This window comes from Battus philenor, unplaced genomic scaffold (assembly GCF_028537555.1).
Source record: "Battus philenor isolate CCGP_79_NKW_IND1 unplaced genomic scaffold, ilBatPhil1.0.hap1 SCAF_2, whole genome shotgun sequence".
Lineage (NCBI taxonomy): Eukaryota > Metazoa > Arthropoda > Insecta > Lepidoptera > Papilionidae > Battus > Battus philenor.
In genome coordinates, this window is record NW_027181682.1 from 10,859,826 (window position 1) to 10,876,244 (window position 16,419).

Sequence of the window (16,419 nt, forward strand, 5' to 3'; positions counted from 1 at the left end):
TGAACCAGCATAAATAACGCTAGAAATGGGTGCCATACACCACATACCACTTTGTAGGAGTGTTTGATTATGTTCAAGCCGGTCGAGTTTTACGCTGTTATATAGCAGTAGACGAAACATGGATCCATCACAATACTCCAAAGACTAAAGAACAATAAAAATAGTGAATTTCTTCTGGTAAACGTGCACATACAAAACTTCGTCATTACCTATAATAATATTTATAATTACGTTATTGTTAATTCTTTACTCATTCCTTGATCTTATATTTACATTTGTATTCTGGTGAAATAACTATCGGTTAATAATTTTATAAACAGAGAAGAAGTGTTTGTAACAACAACGATTCTAGCCTGTACTTTGGCCAAATTTAAAAATCTTAACAGTTATTAAAGATATATCACAGCCGCCAACATTTTTTCCACTATTATTATTATTATTCATTTTAATTTTGCTGCGTATATTATTTTGTTTACTTTATACGTTTGTACGGTTTTCTAAAATGCTGTTTAAATTGATAGCTAACCTTATTTACAAATTTATTAAAAAGTTTTATTGCTTCTTCTTTTATTATTACCTTCTTCAAAAAAATCTGTTGTTTGTTTTCAAAAGAAATAACGAAAATGCTCGAATATATAACTCGAATTTTAGAGTGCGTGAATAAATAGCACATAGATTCATCTAGTTCACGGACCCTTCCGTTCCGTGAACTCATTACCGATGAAGCTGTAAAAGCCTCAGGGCTAACCTTGCCTTAACATTAACAGCTTCAGAAACAATTCAATACATTCAAAACTTTCTGTGCTCTAGTAAAGGTATAAAAAATTTAATGCCTCTTATTTTTAAAATTTATTGTTTCATTGCACTTATTTTCAGCTTACGCAGGTGCGAAAATAAATAGTTAAGAAGGCATTCCATTAATTTTCACTCAAAGAAAACTAACTAAAGGTGTGATATACCCTAAAACTTACAGTATTTACTAAATACGATTTTTATAACACATCTTTATTTTTATACACACATAGGGTGTTCCATAAATCAATGTCAGGTTAAAATCGGGTGACGGGGCATGCAGTGGCTAACTCGGACTCTAACGGTCGGACGGTGAAGTTTCCACCAATGCATCTGTATAGTATGCATAGTAATAGAAGCAAAAAATCACGGGGTGCTTAAATTCAATTACTTTTTAACTGGCAACAATTTTAAAATTACGTCACATGGATATTATTGGAAGAGTCTTGACTAGGTACTATCGATTCCTATTTCTTTCACCCGTAATGTACGTACGTAATTACGGTATGTAATTAAATTATTAGACCAATGAAAAATATTAGGAAACGTTATTTATGGCCCTTTCAAGAATCCGCATTGCAAAAGCTTTGTGTAATCAAGCGATATTTAACACATCTATAGTAGGGGCATACTGTGTGCATGTTTTTTTTAGTTTTATGGAATTACACAGAGCTTAACACTATCATATCTTGTCATTTACATAACGTCAAGTTGTTTACATAACTTTAAATTGTGTTCAATTATTTATTTACTTGAATAGCGACCGAGTCTCTTGCTTCTGTTAGATGTCTACGCTTTGTGGGACAGCGGGTTCGCGGACCGGACATCTTAGAGCTAAAGCAATCGAATTTTGGCTCGAATTACTGCTTTAATATAATGATGCGATGATGCGGATATTAAATGAAAGAGCGCTGAAGGTGCGGACCCCCGTTTGCGCTATTATGTAATGGCTGGGTTATTTATTTATTTACTTTTTATTTCACATCAACATGACTTAAAATAATAAGATAAAATAAAAAAAAATTAAGGACAAAGTGGTGGTCTTACCTGTGGATGGATTTTGTCGGAGTAAGTATAGTATAGTATATTAGGAGTAAGTTGACTGTCATCAAATTATAAAAGGTTTTGGAATGGATACACATACATATCACAGACTACTTATAATATGTATACAAGCTCATTGAATATAAGCAAAAATTGGCAGGCCACACAAAAAACAGATGGCTAAAGAGGCCATAAGGTTCTGGAGTGCAGACCTTAGACCGGCAAACACAGCGTAGATCGTCCACCTACAAGGTAGATAGACCACTTTGTTAAGGTCGTTAGAAGACCCTCACTGGATGCAGGCCGGAAATAGATATCTGCGTCCAGCCTTGGAGGTCCCTAAGCTGAAATGATGATGATCCAACTTCAATCCATCTTGTATTCTTTTACATCTAGTTATAAAATAAGCCGGGTTGGCGATCGCAGTGTGATATTATAGTACGCAGAGGCCGCCACTGCCCATCTTCTGGAAATTTGTTTATAAGGAATACAAATCCTATGTAATTAATGAACAAAGTGTAAATTATATAAGATTGTATGATTGTTTGATACATGGTTTGTGTCCCGACAATAAAACCCGCGACCTGCATTCGCTACCACTGTTCACATGCATACATATATATAAATACTTTTTTCATTTATTATATATCTATATTTTTCTTATCTGACTTCTACAATTAACAGTATCTGGTTCATAAAAATGTACATATGTACATATGTGGTTTAGTGTATAAACCACAAATGTGTAAACGAAATTTTTCACTCGATTAACCCATTGGTGCAATCTCAGGAAATCTAATTACGCAGGTAATCTGCTTTGGTTACAAGGTGTTTTGTTACGGAAAATGTATGGTTTCAGAGCGAAAGTGCTTCATGGGGCGGCAAAAAGGGGAGCTCGTCCCCTGCGCCCTCTAGCGGGACTCGGTAAACATAACGGCAGCGCGTGGCGCGTGTGGCCCGTTAAGACACCCCGCACCAAACCTCTTCTGTCCCCTACGCCGTCGTGTTTCATGAACGGCGCGTGCACATGTCGCACCGGCACGCGCCCGCGCAACTTTTTATTCTTTTTTTTTTGCCCGGTTTTGTTTTCTCTTTGTTCGATTTATAAAAATTCAAACCCTTGTATTTCGGTTCTTAAAACGATGACGACCATTTTTTTAACTCACAAACTTCATCCCCCGGATAACAGGTTTTTAATAAAATATAACTTAGTGACTGCCGTTAGCAGTTGACGCGGTTCAGAAATAACCGATCAGAGCAGCAGTGAATGAATCTGTATCTATTCTTGCGGGCGCCGGGTGAAGGCTTCGCAATGCACACAGGTACACATTTGATAGATAAGCAAATCAAAATAAAACGTCGGTGGTTACTTATGTTTCAGCTGCGGGCGTGCAGAACCGGTACTTGCACTGCGCAGGCGCGAGCGGCTGTCGCCGCAGTCGTTGGCCATTCCTTACAGTCAACTTTTATTAATTGGGCAGATGCGAACCACGGCTCCCATGATGAATGCCTCCACCTTATACGGACAACAGTCCGCGAAACCTTTTATAGATTCTCAATTAAAAGTGTCTATTATAGTTAATAGGGCGGACGGGCAGTACAGGGTTTATAGAAACAGGAATATTTGCTTTAAGTACGGGATAAAAAACGGACAACATAACGGAACGGACGATTAAGTGGAATAAAATATAGCGTAGGGGTGCGGGCGGCAGGTGGCGGCGGCCTAAGGATGCTACTGCTAAATCTCGATATTGACCCGTACCAGCGAGAGAAATTTAACATTTATTATTATCGACAATGATTATATATAAATTCTTTATAAATTTAAATGTTTGAGAATAGAGTCATTCTCCCAAACATTATATAGTCTGTTCAAAACTTAAGCATAAATAAATTCTAAACTAGATTTTTCTTGTTTTATTAAGTTGGTGCTAATATTCCTCATTTATGCCGACAAACAAGGTAATTATTGAAGTCCAGTTTTTGACAGCTGTTTTACCTGGATATGTTTCAAAGAATGATAATTATGTGTATTGAATTTCATGTGAATTAGAAATTAAGCGTATGGAGGTGTCCCAAATCTTAAATAAATTCTTATTAAAAAAAATCTTAATTATATCACCGCTAGAAAAGGTTCAGGAGACACAAACGTATCTATTGGCTCGTGCTATTTGCCTTTTACTAACGGTTTGGGTATAAAATGGTAAATTCCAACCAGAAAACTTAATTTCAACCAAGAACTGTTTTGTATTATTAGAATGATTGAACTCTATCTACTATGACCTTAATATGTATCAACAAGTCATAACAGGTGAGAAATCATCGGTTAAAGTTAGTGTCATCGTGGAAAACAAAGCTCTATCATCCCATTGGAAGCTGTGACACGAGTTATTAGCGTAAAAAAACACATAGTTGCTTGTACGTGAATTATTGCCGAAAAACTACACATGAATAATACTGATATTAATTACATTTTCTTCGGAAACAGAAAGGCCCATGAAAGGAAGATGATACGCTTCGATTTCGGAGATAACTTCAAAACAAAAGCAGAACTAAAAAAAATGAAAAACGATTCCTTGAGGTGCTATGAGGATTGGAAAAAACGTTGGCACTAGTGTATAATATCTGAAAGACGTTACTTCGAAAAGGGCATAATGAATGTCGGCAAAAAAACGATTATTTAAAAAACCACGCCGACTTAGCGATACTTTTTAAACAGATCTTGTACATTAGTTTGTAATAGATCCAATGCAGATTATTGAATTTTACTTAATGTTTTAAACATTTTTATAATGCCTGGCTCTAAACCTTGTAGAATATAAAAATTCTCCGTTATCCATTTGTAAAGTTTAATTTTACATATTTTCTTTTAGCTGTAATTATCGAGAAAGAATGTAATGAGGGTATGACATTAAATTAAAAATAGGTATTAAAGCCAGATGATAATAAAATGTGACGACGATATCGATATGGTGATACGTAACACTAGCAGGGCACCCCAAGTCTCGCTCGACAAGATTCACCACGCGACAGGCTCGCGCCGGCCGCCGTGGCATGTGCACCCTTAACGGATTTATTCAAACGTCTGCGGACTCACCGCCTTAAACGCTTACACTTTTTTCTTTCTTTGACTTGATTCCATTCAACTTTATTATTTACAGTTGCAATAAGATTGTTTTTTTTTTAACATTGTGGTTTAATGTTTAATATTTGCCGGCATATTTAAATATTGTATGTATGTACATTTACCTATTTTCGTATAAACATACACTATAATTTTAAAAATTTTGATTTTTTGGTAATTTTTTTTAAATAGTTAAATTTTATAACAATCTACTTGTTATTTAGTATAAAACTTTCGGACAATATGCGTGACATTAAGTTTTTATTGAGGATATAATACGGATAAAACAATCTTATTGTAAGTAACTTATGATAATTATTAATTTGCGAATCAATTTCCATAAAGTGTACGAATAAAATTAATGGCTATTGAGAGTCTTCTTTAATTTATTACATTAAATAACTTATCCTTATTAAATATACCAATATCATGCGTGTGGGAAATACTTTGAGCATTGCACTAAGAGTTGTCTGACAAAAAGATAATAATAATTTATAGTTACGTAGTACATTAAATCTCGCAGTAGGTTCGTAGGAAATAAATCAATTCATATGAATTAACGTTATACAACATTTAACACTTTAAGTGACATTAACTGCCTCGAGAAACATAAAAAGTTTTGCAAATCTGTATTAGACTCAAATATTGGCTTCCACAAGTTGTGATTGTGCGGAGTACTTTTTTTTAGAATTATAGAATATATTTCAGATATTGAAGAATATATACTATATTAAGAAGTCTATTTCATTATTACTATATTTGTTTCTATTGCAAGTGATTTTATTATGGCATTTTAATTAGGCATCATAGAGTACTTAAATTTTACTTTTGCATATCTGAGAAGTATGAATTGATTTTTACTTAAAATATTCTTTTACAGATATGTCCTCCAGATGATAAAACTGTGATAGCGACTCGGAACAATGGGAACATCAACGTTCCGTACATTGTGCTTATAATTCATGATAAACAATTCATTAACGTACATCGGTTTTAAGTTATTGTAATCGCCCGTCGTCATTCAGAAGCTCGTGACTTTAATTAGAGATAATGCAGTATGCAGTAAGTAGTACGCAACACAACGGCCAGGAGTCATATGGCCGGCGTCGGCAGAAACCGTAAAAGCTCCGCGCACATGCGAAGCGCAGGTTTGCCCGAGCCTTACAAAGCTGTGCATTGTGAGTGCATAGTGCGCCCGATCATTACGACATGGCACTCGCCTCATTGCCAATTCTTACTCGTACATTGAAGAAGCATATGTTCCCGCTTCCGAGGCCGCTTCTGCTGCATTGCGGTTTACGATTACGCTGTTCGTAATAAGCGAGAGGACTTTATCAAAAAAAGCTATTAACTTACTACAAAGTTTAATACAATTTTTAAACACACATCACTCATAATTTGCGGTGACCGACATGCGAATCCCATTGTTAAGTTTTTCAAGAGCCTAGCCCATATCTTCGAAAGGGCACAAGTATGTACATACTTGACTTTTGATTGTTGAATTGGTAGCTATCAGGCGTGTGTAGGTATGTTGTATTCGTGTGTTCTTTGACAATTTAATAGCATGTGCGCATGCACCTGCGCTTGCAAAAAATAGGTACAAGCTTCAAGCGGAGGAGTAGGGAATTTGTGGAGCTATCGCGCTTTTAGCCTATTTTATACTTATTGATAATTGATTGGTAAGGTGCATACAGCGTTTTATGTTCTAACTCTATAAACTATTAACGTCAAGTTTTTTAATGATAACCAGTCTAGATTTGCATCGGCATCGCATTAATCGATATTTTTATTAGCTGCTTTTACTAGCTATTTATTCTAATAGCCGGGTATATTTCAAATAAAAAATGTAGTGAAATCAAGGACTTTTATGGTTATTTTTTATGTATAGCGACCTATTGATAACATAGAAGTTGCGTTAGTAACGTTTTGTTTAAAGTGTTAATCGTTTAACGCCAAACAACATTAAACACAAATGTATGCTTTACTTCGTACATAATCTAACGGCGAATTTGAATACATATATATATATATATACATATATATAATTTCGAATAGAGATTGACCCTCTCTTACTCATTGCCATATTTTAACTTATTTTAAATTATTCTTTTTTATATTTTAAATTATAAGTAAAATCTGATAGCACATAAATTAAAGATAACCTAAGGATTATATAGTAAGTAAGAGCATTTTTAAAGTTGGGATTACTATACTATGCATATAAAAATTAATAATAGTTTTCTATCTGACCCTGCAGATATTTTTCTGACAGAAATTATTAAGTTAACCGGTAGAGAATGCCTAAAGGCATAAATATACGGATAAATAGATACGTAAATAATTGGCAGTTGAATTTCAATAAAAAATATAAATTAACGTGACATACTTTTTGTACAGAATGTTATTAAAACGCTCACTCCTATAAAACCTTTACTCCTACAACCAACCACTCTATATAACTCTTCATTATAATGTTAAATAAATTATAAAAAATTAGTTTGTATCAGTAGAGCTGAAATTAGTGGTAAAATAAGATCGAAATAAATCGTGTTTGCCCTGTGGCGTCACGCTCGCCACCAGTGTTACGTTACGTTATCTCCACTTAATAAATATCTTTACTGTCGTTGTGTACATAAAAATATGTCTAGATTTCTTTGAGTGTGATTCTTTGTAATATGTATAGAAAATATTGATTCATGTTTCATACAGTTGATATAAAATAACTGTATTATATTATGTTTGCAGTAATAGAATTGTTATATAATATATTGCTGAATATATGATTTCGTATTATTTTGCGAAAAGAGGCATATCAATGATATCTTATTCTTGTAGCTTATGCGTCTTTCTTGTTAGTTCTGTCATTAAATTCATTGTTCAACAAAAATAATAAAATTACACAATTTATAGCGCTCGTTGAGACCTGATTAGATATTACTGATAGTCAGGAAAAGGAAAAGATGCAATAAGGCTTGTTGACATCGTGCTTTTATGTAATAAACTACTATGGTCATATTAAAACTATTTCCAACTGCATTACAAATAAAATAGTGTTTTATATATGGTGTGAAAATATTAACAACTATATTAAATGGGATACATTGTTTCATATTAAATTGGGATAGTATATTTTATTTATATTTTATCTTGATATATTTGCAATTTGTTATTCAAACAAAATGAAATACTTAATAAGTAAATAGATTAGAAGAACTAACAACGCAATCGATGTTAGCGTATACGGTTTTTCATATATATTCACTATTTATTTGGTTATAAATTAAATATATGTATTTCGTGCACTGAGAGACACCCAAAACATGGGTAGAGATTAAATTATGTAAATTTTTTCCAACATAATGAAGTAAAAAGAGAATTTCAAGATTGTTATTTTATAAGTAATTTAACGGCTACATAAGACGATGCTGTGGATATCGCTGGCCGTGTAATAAACGCAGCCGCCAGTCGCCGCCGCTGAAGCACCGATTAAATGACCGTCATTAATCCGTACCGGCGACCGTGTCCCGTACTCGGTAGCTATTTAAAGTGAACATCGTCGATTTTATTGTGAACCTTACTTTAATAGGAATACTAGATTTATTTAATTGCTTATAATTATTAAGCATTCAAAATGAACAAAGGTTTCGGGAATATATGAGTTTGGCAATGGAGTTTACTTCATTAAGTAAAATAAATATAGGTTTTGTATTAACAAAGAATTATTTATCTGCACTTAGTCTCCTTTCAACTTTTTGAATGCATTAAGTTATTCTCCACCTTCGTATTTAATTTTTACACCATGATATAACAAAAATGTGATCGAAATAAAAAAAATACATTAGTGTTATACTACTAAATAAATAAATATAAAATTTTTTTTAAAAAAAATTGACGATCAATAGGAGTCATGTGAAATATTTAAATGTTGGTAAATTAATTTTATTATTTTAATCTTATCTATTAGATGTCCCTTTTATTTAACTTCTATTAAGCAAACTTGTTTTCAAATATAATTTTCGTCTTCTCATACCCTCTTTATTCATTTCTGAATGCTGTGCTCGCTTTGAAATGCTTTGATGAAATCGATGAAAAGCTCGTTCCATACCATCCTGCCCTTTGCTTTTCTCAGGCAGTAGTAATAAACAGTTTAGTCACTGATTTGACTTAATCAGGCCAGCGGGTAGATGATTATTCATGTTATATTTAAGGTTACTTTTCCTACAAGCAATAGTTTGTCGAAATTGGATATCAGCGGTGTGGCCGAAATATACTCATAGGTGCAACTCAAGAATAAAAAATATATTGAAACAACAAGGCTGAGTAATTTAAAAGTAGACATGTGACATTAGGACGTCTTTAATACTCATATTAAGAACTTTATACATTTATCTATTATACATTTAACTACTAAATATTAATTGGAAAGGTTTTGTGTATTTATAGCTTAGCTATTGGCAGTACACTATTAGCATTAACATTAAACTCAATACCCTCCTTTTTTAACAGAATAATTAACATTTGATTGTTTGTTTATTAATGCTTAGAATTAGAAATATCTTGCAGACACATTAACAATCACATGCAAAAGTACCCTCGCTTAACAATAATTTTAATGATTAACAACATATGTAATATGATGAATTAGACTTTTAATACTTAACGTTAGCGATTCCTTAAAATTAAGATAAAGTTTGGTTTTTGAAAACTAGATTTTCAAAAGCGATAAAAATATTGTGTTTGCTTTCGCAGTTATTGATATTTTTCGCTGACTCAGCAATATCACTAATATAATCGTGTTCCAGAACAAAGACAGTTTAAACGAGACTAATTGTGCGCTACTTATTATATAGATCATATTAAAACTGATGAACATTCTTAATTAGTTTTAATCATTTCAGCGTGAATTATCTAGATATTTTTATAATAGCAGGGCAACAATACATACGCGTCATTGCGCACGCGCCTAATAATTAGCGCGAAAAGGTCGCGCGTGCACATTGCGCCGCCTGCGACGGCCGGACCGATTCGTTGCCGCAAGCGTGCCTTGTCAACTAACATATCTGAATTGCGAATTCATTGCCGCTTATCTGCAATAAAATATTATAGATGTCTTATTGGAAAACTTCGCTTTACATGTAACATTGAAAATGTTTGATAAAAATTTTATTCCTTATACTCCTTTCTTGAAACCTTTGTTCGATTGCATAAGCCTGTGATGAACGCCTAGTTTTGGACATTCTTTTTGTTTTTTCCTTCCAAATTCTTTGGCGCTTTTGGAAACGCCTGTTTATTACACGTTAGTATCTCGGGCCCCAGATTATTATCACAATAGGTAATCTTCTATGTATTATAACGTTGAACAGAAATATGCGTTTATTAGAATTATATGAATAATTAGATATATATGTATCTATTACCGATTACAGAAACATTAATCTTTATTGACTATATTGTTTGTATTATCTAGTATTGACGTAGAAATATACACGTTTAAAATAATTATTTAATTTATTAACTAATAAATTAACTAGTAAACTTTTAGATATGCGATTAATTGAAATTCATCGTTTTTCAGTGATAGGTACGTACATACTGTATTATATTTATATCTGTACTAATAACGATTTTAACTTTTTTCCATTTTTAAGCTGCGGTGTTAAAAATATATTAAGAAATAAACTTGTTTTTACCAAAATTTTCTAATCGAAAGATATAATAATAAGAAGTTAAGTAAACATAATATAAAATAAATTAAAAGATAAAATCTAATATTAAAAATTTAACATTTATTAAATTAAAGCCTTATTGTTTATTGATTAACCATCAATTAAAAAGATAAAAAAGGTAAGATACACATGTTGTTAAGCAATAAAGGCATTGTTTTTCACTCGTCTACTTGTAAAATGTAACGAACTTCATGTCAGGCTTCAAAGTTAATTCTTTCAAAGAAACAAAAACCGCCCATCCTGACATTGATGTATTAAGTGGATGTTGTTACGAATATTAAACATATAGTGTGATAATCTTGTTACAACGATGACGTTTTTGTATTAAATATTAACAAGACATAAAAATAATTTCCATTAAAAAATAATTGTGTTTCGTATAATTATCATTATATCTATAATTATGTACCCATATATATAAGGTTCTTAGAGTTTGTTTAAATCTATCTTCCGTATAAATATATACATTGAATCTATGATTGTATAATATCGAAAAAGAAAAAAATAGGTAAATGTTCTGTTGGTCTTCAGGTAAAAGAACAAAAATTTTTACAATCTTGAAAGAAACGAACAATCCTGTTTCGAATAATTTTATTTGTTTAATGTACGATGAATGTAAACAATATTTAAACCGATTAAACTAATTCACTTTGACAGTATGTTTTTTATTCACCGGCCACTCTTCGCAACACGTAGCCAAAGGCAACGAGAAATGCCCGCTATCAAGTGACTGTGTGAATTAAATCCCCAAAAAAAAACCTTCTCTACGTCTTAACGACGCAATAGAAATGGCCAGTAGTAGGAATCGATGGCATGACATCATATCGAGAAATCGCGACCCTCAGAATTGAATAGAGCGACGTAAGGAATAACTATCGGCAATCCTGATCATAATTACCGAACTTTATTTTTAAATAATAATCTTTTAAAGCAATACATACCTAATTATAAAATATACAAACAATTATAGTTTGATAGAAATCATCAATAAATTCTTCAAGAAATCTGACAGCAGCAGGTGCACAAGACGAATTTGTTACAAGAGTTTGCGATGAGCACCTTCACTATACACACAACTTCAAAGTTGAATAAATGAGCTTATGTTTATTAATGGTAACCACTTTCGTCGTCGTAATCAGCAATCTATAAAATACTGAAAGTATTCAATTAAAAATTAATTTTTACTTTACATAATCATCTTATTGTCTGTTAGTGTTTGATGTTTAAAAGTTTCTTTTATTTTATCAATCAATGAATTTGCCTGGGCTCAGATAAATTATAGCAATCATATAGTCTCAATGTTCTTTTGACAAAAATATAATTATCGATGAACATAAAACTTTTTACGACTTCAATTAGGTCCCGGAATGCCAATGTTGTTTCATAAAACAGCATCAATGAAATAATCGTAAACAATATTCCAGTTACTCTGGAAACAAAATTAGAATACATAATCGAATTGCGAAGAAATAGCCATCATGAATAATTTGATAATTTATACTGGTGCCTCCAAGTTAATTATACATTACGTTATATACTGACAGATTTGCGTGAAACGTTTTACTGTCAATTGAGCTAAACATTCAACCCTTTAAAGCTTTTATACCTTTAACCAATCCTCTTGTATAAATGAAGCAGTATTTATTAAATTAGGGGGTGGATAAAAAGCATTTTTGTATACAATAATTGCCCGTTAATAAATCTCGAAATGTTATAATAATTTTAATTTCTTTACAAGTTCTTCTGCGACGTGATAGTTGCGCTGGGTAGTAGGCTATAAATAAAACTTTCGCGATGCAAGCGTGTTAAATCGAATCGGACGATGGTTGGAACTCGTCCGCGTGCACCTGCGACAATTTTTATAGTATAAATTTGCATTAATTCATTTAATCCTGTTTTCATAGCTAGGTTCCTGCCGTATAAATGGGTTAGGCGGCTAAGTGGAGGGATCTATTCTATGTCTATAAGGAACTTAAGAACTTTAGTTCACTGTTACCATGGCAAAATAAACTCTAGATATTTATTGATGTCCTTTGGCAGTTCTTCGATTGAAGATTTCACATTTTCGAGTGAAAAATATAAACGTAGTAAGATATAAGAATGAGTTTCATAAATGGTTTAATATACAATCTTCAATTGTTATGGTCATAGTGAGTTTCATATAATATGAAAGTAATATTTTTTACTAATAATATATATGTTACTTTTATTAAAAATCATTTTTAAAACTTTAAAACAACTGTCAACTATTATTTTATGGTTCGCTTTAAATTAAAAAGAAAAAAAATTACGATGCATAAAATTCTCAATATTCATTTATTAATTTTATGCTGAAATGGTTCGATATGCAAAACCCTTAAACTCGGATTATATGAAGATATAAAAGTTTAATATGTAAGACATTAAGCTAGTGATTGGTCAGTGCGGACAAGTTGGGCGACACATTCTATCGGTTGACTTTATATAACGGGTTTTTCAAACATCTTGCGAATGCTAACATTGCTATGAACATCTTTACAACATGTTTACTGTTTAATGTTACGGTACCTCCATAGATTCAGTAGTAATCGCTCGCTACATTGTTAACAAAAACTTTATTGTTCAGAATTTTCTTGACAAATTTTATTTCAAAATATTTAAACATTTATCACAATTGATAGAGAATCTTAGACGCAAGATATTTCATTTTGCTATCTTACAATGTAATTTAGGGATTGTATAGTCGAGATCATTTTTCATCCTTTAAAACTCATTCTTAACTTTAACTATCTTTTCAAAGTTAATTTTGTTAAGAAAACAGTTTTGAATTTGGTTGGTTGTTAAATAACGAAAGTTACTGAAACAAATATTCAAATTTCCCGATGCTTCGAATACATTTACAGGTGTAAAGAAATTCGAAATAATTATTTCCGCCGTAAAATTAGACTGATTTATATTATATGCACGTGGTGAACGACAAGCAAATGCACTTAAAGATGTGTAGGCATTAGGCGTTACGGAATAGGATAGGGGCTAACCGTCGCAACGTTCTTATTGTCACTATTGTTTAGAGAATTTTCCCACGAATAGCTTACACGTTGAAAAGTCAACAAAGAAGATCTTTAAGCAACGAAGGAATAAAGAAACAAGTTGTTTTATCATGCATATACTTGTTGCTGACATTTTGTTAAATTCATCTATCTCCCTCTCTAAGTTCAATTAAAGAATTTAGGGTCACTACTAAATAAATTATTTTTAAAGAGAAAATCTTTTATTTTAACAAATAATTATTTTCAAATAAAATATTTTTTATCAATTCAGGGAAACAATTAAATGGGTATTATTAAATCTCTCAATTTTTGTTTGTCTAAATGTATACATTGTCAAATGTCAACATTTATAAAGTCTTTATATAAAATTTTTAAACTCAATTATAATAGCTGATAAAGTTTCACAAAATATCAAAGTGTTAAACTTCTTGTCATTGCAGACCAAAACAAAAAAATTGTTTTCTAAGATTTTCTAAACCATTGCAAATAATATGTTATACAGTTCATATTTCCAACAACCATATTTCTGTAATACGAAAATTTGAGTATACAAAAGAGTTCAACGAGAACGTAGCTGTTTTGCGGCAGTAGCAACCAACTAAAACAAAAAAAAAACACTTTAGTAAAAACCCAAATAAAACACTTTCACCGTCCATAAACATGTGTCAAATAACCTTATGATACTTTTTATATAATAATACCTTATGATATAGTAAAAAATCATTTGCCGTTTTTGTTTTTATAAAAACCTGTGATGCTTACTAAGTGCTAGCAACAAGGATCTTGTGAGAGACCTGAATGCGGCATAATATTGTTACTTTATATTAAAGAGCGAAAATATGGATATAAAAAATAAATGTTAATAAAAATTTTAAATGAAAATGGTGTTCAGTCTAATACATAGCTGTAAGTGCAAACATATAACAAATTAATTAAATCGATAATGATCTTCGAAGTTAAAGATTTCCGTTTGTATTGTAAACTTTATTTTCCAAATAATGATAACATTGGCAAAATAAATCTACGAATTGATAACTGACGTCGTATTATAAATTTAAAAATTAATGCTTATATTTACTCGCATAAGTCCTTTTAGATTTTTTTTAATTACAAAGGTAAGACGTTAAAGTAAAACGCTTGCTTCTTCAATTTGAGTAACCAAATGTAGCTTATCCAGTTAAAATATCTCAAACTCGATACAAGTTTCGAAAACCTTACGACGCTTGAGCTGCCAGCGATAGTTTTACGCCATATGGAGCCCCACATGCCCCCGCGGCACCGCTTGTGCGCTTGTCCAAAATTACAGGTTACTTCAATTGGATTCATTGAATTATAACGGGGGGCTACCAATTCGTAACGTCGCTAGTTACACGTTTGAAATACTCTAATAGTGACGACCAAGACTTTGTGCATAATCAATATATAATAATAATTTTACTAGTTTCTACTACAGAATTCGTACCGATAGAAATTAGAAGCCTATCGCAAACCAAAGGACAAAATATATAAATCTTATTTCAGAGTGATATTTTTTCGGATTTAATGTCTTAATAATTAACAACCGTTACTTACAAAAATTTTCTGTTTTGTAAACTACAAGATTTTAGTAACGATTATGTGATTATACATTACATTGTAATACCTTAACACTTCTTTTTTGGTATTGATCGACGTCAAACATTTAACGACTTACTCGTAGGTTCTTTGTAAACTAACGAGTGTACGGAAAAGAAAAATTAGCATGATTGGCTGAGTTGTAGAGGGTAAGATTTGCGTTTGGCAATACATTTGACAAATCATTTCTATTTATATATAAATTAATGCTCCGCATTCACATTATTACTCTTAATAACATAAAGTTAATTTTCCTCAAAACAATTCAACAATTCCCACGCTCTAATAGTATTTACATATATATGTATATGTATATATATATATATATACATATATATATATATAGATATAGATATATATGTGTATATATATAAATATATATATATATATATCCAGTGATCAGATTATCACTGGATAATCATTTTGATCTGATGATTGATCCTGTGTCATATTTTCGTTCCCGTTTATTTTAAACGAAACAACATCTATTGGAACATGGGAATTAATCAACAGGGATGCATGATGATTAGAGAATCTAATTCATAACGAATGACCCGACCCCTGGTGACGTTTTGATTGTTAAAGTTTTTTGATTGAGCCAATATGTTGGAGGCGCGGCAAGCCGTTATCTGATGAAATATGTCCGTTATGATTGGCAAACAAACAGTATGGCGCCGCCATATGCCGTGGCACGTGCGTGAACGCATCACCCGTGCTGCGCACTCAGGGATAAAACCATAGACCATGTAAGGATACGTAAATAAGTTGTATAATCTGATTTACATAAACAATATGTTTATAACACTAAATAATATACCAATAACTTTTAATAGAATAAAAATATTATAATGTGATTTTATACAATTAGAAGGAAAAACTACAAAACGTAGAATTTTATTATTATAGACGTTGGCGTACTAGATAGAAGCGATGCTGAAGTTTCTTCTTTAACTTTCTTTAACGCTATCTAAAATGATATTGGTTTTATAAGGCAGGCAATAGCAACTGACAAAGTAGAGGTTCGTCCCTCTCGGGCGTCCTTGTGATAGCCCAAATAGAGGTTCCCTAGTGGGGCCTCTTGAGCTTAGTC